At 36.3% G+C, this 7,834-nt stretch overlaps 1 protein-coding gene across 3 annotated transcripts in view; it reads right to left on the bottom strand.

Moving 5' to 3' along the window:
* Positions 1–7,834, bottom strand: part of Pde4d (phosphodiesterase 4D) — a 1,511,116-nt gene that overhangs the window by 829,001 nt on the left and 674,281 nt on the right. The window lies entirely within an intron of this gene.

Genomic DNA, 7,834 nt, shown 5'->3' with positions numbered 1-7,834 from the left:
ATCCGCCCGAAGATCTAATATTTTAAATTAATTTAGTCTATTTCTCTGCCATAGGATTAAATATTCTGTGAATCTTTCCTACAGCAGGAAAATTGCTCACTATTTCCTTCTGGAGATACTCTAGCATTTTGGTCCTGGAGAGGAGAGCTAGCTGGAAATCAAGATGAACAGTCTTTTGATTAGGAAAGCACAGCTGAGCTCTCTGACCAAACTTAAGCTTGAGGTACCGTTTCCATCACAAACATCTGGTTATCTTCAGGAGCCGCTACCCTCCGAGCCTTACTGCAGTTTGCTCTTCTGCCACAGCTCTATTTAAAAGACTTTTAAAACATGCTGTGCCATTATTCCCCAGAAATAGTCACCTTTGATGCTACAGTCTGTACTCAATTTCTATGTCCTAGAATTAACATTTTCCTTCATTATCATTTTTTTAAAAAAAATTGTTAAGGTAATTTCATAGCAGTGTGAGGATAATTCACACACTTTCTTTGAGATGGTTGTATCACTTAAAGATCATTTGCCATCTCTTCACTATTCAGTCTACAATTTGTCACTGCAGAAGTCACCATGGTACTATCCATTAGTTGTCAGATTCTTAGATCTCACAATAACTCATTGGCAGCTTAATCATTCTGTTCCCTGCAGAAAGTCATAACATGGTTGAATGTGTACAAGAGTATTTAAAATTGGGAACCTTCAAAGCGTTGAAAAATCCAACCATCTCTACACAGTGAATGTTCAGCACAGATGCTATAGAGAAAATACCAGTAGAGAAGATAGTGAAGATGGATGTCCTTTGCTCACAAGTAAAGAACAGTCTGTGAAATACACAAACATCTTCTTCTGGAAATGGTAGTAGTTTACTACTGGACACAGGACACAAACCTCCCTGGGGCCACTGTAATGACTACTCACGATTGGAAATGTCCCTTTCCTTCAGCTTTTAGCCCTGGGCATGTTGCTCACATATGGGCCTTGCACAAACTCTGGGCAAGGAGGTCCAGAGAGGAAGGAGGCAAAAATCCCTGAGGCACCATTTCTCCCATGAAGAATGTTAACTGTACATGACTAAGCAAATCTCCCTTGGAAGACACAAGTGTGACAATGATGGAAGTATATTCTATTTCCTAGAGGGAATTGAACCAATATCTCCCCAAATGTGAACAGAAAGAAAATAGTAAAGTGTTCTGGAGCATAACTGGGCTTTTATTCCTTTATCATTCTTAGCCTTGTTGACATCTGGTACCATTTCAAAGAATTGTTTCCCATCCATTTACTTCCCCAAACTGTAGTGCTATAACTCTACCTAAAACCCCTAACTTTGCAGATACTAATGGTCAAATTATTTATGATTACTTTTCTTCAGGTTACACAGAATAATTCCAATCTGACCTCCTTGCCATTGTCAGCTTGCTATTTTCTTGGGATTGAGAAACATGTTCTTTTTATCTATAATTGCCATTATGATTAAAAGACTCTACTTTGCTTATAGCATAAAATCAAAGTCCAGGAACTCTTTTAAGTTCACAGAAACCATTTGACATACTTCCTACTTGAAGAATTTTCAGTTTATCATAATTCCTATAGATGATTGATTGTTTAAAAGATTTATTTAACATGTATGTGTACACTTTTGCTGTCTTCAGACATACCAGAAGAGGGCATCGGACCCCATTACAAATGGTTGTGAGCCACCATGTGGTTTCTGGGAATTGAACCCAGGACCTCTGGAAGAGTAGCTAATCCTCTTAACCACTGAGTCATTTCTCCAGCCCAGATTATTGGTTTTTAATGGATTGTTTCCTACTGCTTAGCCCAACCTAAATCTTCTGTCTCCTCTGTGCAGAATAGTACTCTTACTATTTTTCAGTACCTTACAATTTTTTTAAATGAGATTATACTTATAGTAGTGATTTAAATAAGGTAAATGCTTAATAAAAGCTAGAAATATTGATGGTTCTTGCCAGATATGGAAGAATCCTAAGTATCATTTTCATCAGTATGTAATAACTTTGCCTTTTCTTGGGAACATCAACTTTGGGGATTTTCAAGGTTGGGAGTTGATTCCTAGATCATTATTTACAAATATTTTTTACTAATCAGCTTGAGAGCTAATTCTGAATATATAGACATAGGCTCCTTAACTCAGGACAATACCTGGGGCTTTATATTTTTGCTAAGTTTTCAAGTAAAATGTGATTGAGAATCAAGCTTGTGAACCAATACTCTTGCTTGCAAATTAAATGGCTTTTAAGGGGAGAACTGAACACTTTTTTTTTGTTGTTGTTTTTCAAGGCAGGGTTTCTCTGTATAGCCCTGGCTGTCCTGGAACTCACTCTGTAGACCAGGCTGGCCTTGAACTTAGAAATCTGCCTGCCTCTGCCTCCCAATTGCTTGGATTAAAGGCATGCACCACCACTGCCCGCCAGGACTGAACACTCTTAAAATAAAGATGCTCTTTGGATATCTTTGTTGATCAGTATCTACAGATCCAACCCAATTCTTACAAAAACACACCAGGTTCTCTCTCATTACAAGTCTCAAATATTCCCAGTTAAAATAAGCTTAATGCTCAGGTCTCAGGAAAAAATATATTTTATTGATTACTCTGTTTGCTTCTGTGTTAACGAAAACCATGTACTGTTTGAAGTTGAACTCTCCCTCTATTCCATTTGAAACCTCTTTTCATTAATGTGGGGAGTCTCTACCTGGATGAAACAACAAAAAGGTAAGAAGTACAGCTGACTCACTGGATTCCTCTGGTATTGTGCCAGATAAGTTATTTTCCCCCTATTGATTGATTGGTCACAGGTCTTAGAATTTTACAGGGCACAGTCTGGGACAGTCTTTGTGAACTGGTTAACATGGAACATTTTTGAATATTATCATTATTGACCATAATCTACATCTGTATAAAAAATAGAAAATTGGGTAAACATATGGTGCTAATTTTCTGAACTAACTGGTCTCAGGGGTGATTTGGTGCCATGACCATGAGATAAAGAGTGCATCTCACCCCCTCTAGTGCTGACAAATTTCAAATCTTTCCTAATGACAAGATCAATCACTCAATGTACTGTTATTAGCAAGGGAGAACATTCTTGTCAATAATTCTGGGGAGGAGAAAGATGTCAATTCACAGCTAACAAGAAGCCAGCACCATCTCTTTTAGCCAAGAATGTAGAATTAAACAATATGCTGCAACATTTAAGAGCCAATGCCTACATTGATGACAAGAAAAAGATATAAAGAGATATTTACTTTGCATATATTTTATATTTTATTTGTTAAGGGGCTGCAGTTTGGTGACAATCCATTTGATGTTAGAAATTTCTTTCACCAGACATTGTGTTACACAAGGACAAACTGTTGTCTAGTTAGAAATATTCAAATTCTTTGCAGAAACTCTCAGATTTCACACAGGTCCTCACTATTGAATGGAAACTGGTATTGGACATTTTGTTACAATATAGGAAAGGTTCTTAAAAGTATAAAATATCTAGACATATATTAGAATAAATACTATTACAATTTCTATTCCTTTTGGTACAATTAATATAAACTAAAAAGGTTACCTTAAATATATTTGGTTTTGCTTACTATGATATTAAGTCTTCATCATTGTGGGGAGCCTCATCCTGGATTATGGCTCAATGTGACCAGAAACCAATTTTGTAACCCCCTAATGGCACTAATCTTCAGAGAAGCTGTTCCTTATCTGTAAGCACCAATTCCCATGAATACTTTGATGTTTAAGTCATAAAGACCCACCAAGACATGCTTTTGAGAGCTTTGTGTCTTACAGAGAAAACAATAACTATCCAATTTTGGTTTAGTGGTATATTGATATATCTGCTATAGACAATAGAAGGAATAGGGTAGGCAGTTTCGGTTGCCTCTCCTCTCCCCTACCTACACTGGAGAGGGAGAGAATTTTAGAAAAGAAGAATTTATTTTGCTTAATTGTTTTAATACTTTTAGTTCACGATTGCTTGGTTCCATTTTAGTCAAGCTTGTGGTCAGCCAGAATACCACAGTGGGAACTGTGTGGCAGAGCAAAGCTACCTACTTTGGGCTATCTGAAAAGAAGGAGGAGGAGGAAGGGGCCAGGTATGAGGTATACCTTACAAACATTTGCCTCCAATGGCCCACTTCCTTGAATCAGCACCAATATTTTAGTTTCTAGCATAGCTCAGTAATGCCTTTAAATTGTGAATCCATCAATGACTTATTTACTTTATTAGGTCAAAATATTCAAGGTCTAACTCTCCACCCCCACCCCCACCCTCACCCCTGCAAATCCTCACCTTTCAATGTTGCTTTTGTGAACAAGCTCTCAACTCTAAACCACAAGGAAGAATATCCAATTATTAAGGCACTGTGAATCTTCCCAAACAGTAAATAGCATCCAAGTCAGTGCCATGAGAACATGTTGAAATAGGCTGTTCTCATGATACATAAACTCACATATGACATGCACACCATATATAGAGACTGATACAAGCAAAAGCTCAATAGAAGTAAGGGTTCGTTGGATATACAGAAAATGTAAGAAGTTACATAGAGCCATGAGGCTCACAGACAGGCAAGTTTGCATGTACCAAGGGAAGAATGACTTCATTGTGTCTCTTCAAGGCAATGTGCTAGCTGTACCACATAATCAAAAGGAGCCTCTTTGGGTTAAATTGGATTTAAGGTCTATGGTTAGGATATGAGGTGTTTGAGTATAGATGGACAGCAAGGACATTCTAGTAGGAAGAAAAACAATACTGTATTTCTCCCAAGAAGATGGCACAAAGAGAAATGAAGTTAAATAAGAGATGAAGGGAAATGCTCTAAACTAGAAGCCAGCATTTCCTTGGTGACATCAGAGAGAGAGAGAGAGAGAGAGAGAGAGAGAGAGAGAGAGAGAGAGAGAGAATGAAAGAAAGAAAGAAAGAAAGAAAACTAGCAGCATGTCCATTGCATTCACTGAACATTTAAATTTTGTCATGCTACCAAACACTTTTATGCACTATTTTGTGTAATGCTAGCAATACTATTTTCTTCACATTTTAATGTTTGAATGTCAGCATGTGTTTCAGCAGGGACTAAAAGAACTATGCTAGCATCTGTGGATATTTGATATAGCTAGTGTGACCCTGACTTTACCTGAAAAACATGTTCATTTGTCTGAATGCTCGTACACTCATTAGGGTAATGTTTGTTGAATGCTTAATACGTACCAGACATTGAGCTCTAGGGGTGCAGAAGACAGAAAAGCAGAGAAAAATTTTACCTTCCATTTTCCATTGGGAACTCTTAGAATGAACACTCAGACTCGTATGTAAATATGTCAAATGATGCTAAGTGCCATGACGTTCACTGAAACAAATTAAGAAACTGGATCCTGATGTTTAGTGGGTTCTTTTTCATAGGCTGCCCAAGGAAGGCTGTTATGGTAGAGTTTTATAAACAGTGGGAACCTGAAGGATGTTAGGAATAACATCCTTTAGCATTGAAGGCTGTGGCCAAGCAAGCATAAAGAAGCTGATAAACTTGTTATGGATGAGAAATAGTCTACTCACCAATGGCCTAGAATGAGGTGAGGTGGATGCTGTTTGGAAACTAGAATATTATCAAAGAGGTGCACTTTGGTCGTGTTAAAGACTTCAGATTTGTTAATCATATTTCTATAGCTATACACTGTTAGATTTTAAATGTAGACTCATAAAATATAAAATACCTAGAAAATATTACACTCTCCTATAGCCTTCATTGAAGAAAAAACTTACTTTACATGCAATAAAAAGGAAAAGAATGGATTGGAGAAATGGCTCAGTGGTTAAGAGTACTGACTGGTCTTCCAGAGGTCCTGAGTTCAATTCCCAGCAACCCCATGGTGGCTCACAACCATCTCTAATGGGATCCAATGCCCTCTGCTGGTATATCTGAAGACAGCTACAGCGAACTCATATACAGAAAAATAAATAAATTAAAAATAAAAAGGATGTGTGGCATGTATATATATTTACCATATTCTTCTTTGTTGGATGAAGATTATGCCTTGCCAAGAAACCTCTAATAGTGTTGACTCTATGAAGTAGCAAAATACAAGTATTTGAAGTTGTATATAATTTTGTTGCTAAAATGATTCCAAAATGATGGACAGTTGGACAGCTGGCATCCACTTAAAATGAGAGGATGTTTTCAAATCCCTCAGAAGATGTCACAGAACATTTAAAGTGTCTTGTGACACTTGAAGGATAATTACTCAGGTGCTAAATGTCCATCTGTCAAGTGTTCCTAAATGCTGACTTTTTTAAAAAAGGATTTTTAACTTCTGGTAATTTACAATGAGAATTTTCAAGAGAATCAGTACTCCTTGAAATTTTAGTCTCAATGATATATAAGAGATAGGACAAAAGAAGTTGCTACTATCAAATCAAGGCCAAACACCAATGGGCAAATATCTAGATGCTTAATAATTTTAACCAGGCATGGACACTTAACAATTTGAGATGATGAAAAATAGAGGACAGGCATCAATATGGCAGTGTGTCTGAATATCTTTATTCATTTAAGAAAATGACATATTTAAAATAATGTTTCTAAATTTCAAAAGCATTTATGAAAAGAAGACATGCTACAGTTAATGAATGTTTCAGAACTGAAATATTGTAACCATACATAGCAGGGAACTGTACTTTATAGGGTAATTACTTATATAATGTCAGATATCTGTATAATGTCATTGCTCAAACTCCAGCCCTTGCCAAGCTTCATTCCAAACCTATGATGACAAAGGGGATAAATTAAACATAGACCTTTGAAAAGCAAAATGTCAGTGGATATGTTATTCAGTGCTATCAGTGGATGGGTGGTGTAGCATTCCAGCTAATATTGTTATGTTCTAAATCCATATGAGGACACTCATTCACTGATAATGTTAACAGTGTGTTATGATATCCCCATGCTAGAGGGTTTCTTTTCTATATGATACTGAAATAAACATTTATATATTGGTAAAGTAAACTCTATTAACCTTTAGAACTTGTGTTCACTAAAACTGATCAAGAAAAAGAACCACAAGATGATACCACACTCTGTAGTTTGAAAAGGACTGTTCCAAAATAAATATTCCTATTTATCACTGAACATTGAAAAAACAGTGAAATATTTTTAGATACTCTGCAGAAGAAGAGTGAAAATGGTGGTTAAGCAGAAGAAAAACAGAGCCATATCATGAGTAATCACATTACCACAATCATAAGTAAAGGCCACAGTGACTTTTATGTCTACAATTCAGCAAAAGTGCTAGGTAATATAATATTTTGTAAAGATGTAGAACAATGGGGATTCTTATACATGGGTAGTAGAAAACCCATTGCTACTCTATTTCAAATATAAGCACTAACATATAAGTTGGTTTACAATTCTATTCCAGGGCTCATGGCATAGAAAATGTCTTACATACAGACTCAACAATGGAGTTATATGCCATCAATACTGTAACAAAATATGGAAAACAAACTAAAGATTGAGCAACAAAAATATTAACACGGAGTTCATATTGTGAATGGCTATACAAAGAATTCTGGATTAAATTAGAGATTTTTTTTGTTCAATGAATAAAGCAAGTGACAGAAGATGACTTAGTATCGTTCTTATTAAACCTTAAAAAAGAAAGAAAGCAAACAGCTGTATATGGTAACTCATCACATAATTCCAGCACTTCAGAGACAAAAGTGGTAGACTTCTGTGAGTTTAACATTGCCTAATTTAGGTAGTGAGTGACAGGAATATATATGGAGAACCTGTCTGAAAAAGGAGGAGGCGAAGGAGGAGGAGGAGA

The sequence above is a fragment of the Mastomys coucha genome, unplaced genomic scaffold (assembly GCF_008632895.1).
Source record: "Mastomys coucha isolate ucsf_1 unplaced genomic scaffold, UCSF_Mcou_1 pScaffold8, whole genome shotgun sequence".
NCBI classification, from domain to species: domain Eukaryota; kingdom Metazoa; phylum Chordata; class Mammalia; order Rodentia; family Muridae; genus Mastomys; species Mastomys coucha.
This window is presented reverse-complemented; position numbering and strand designations above follow the sequence as displayed.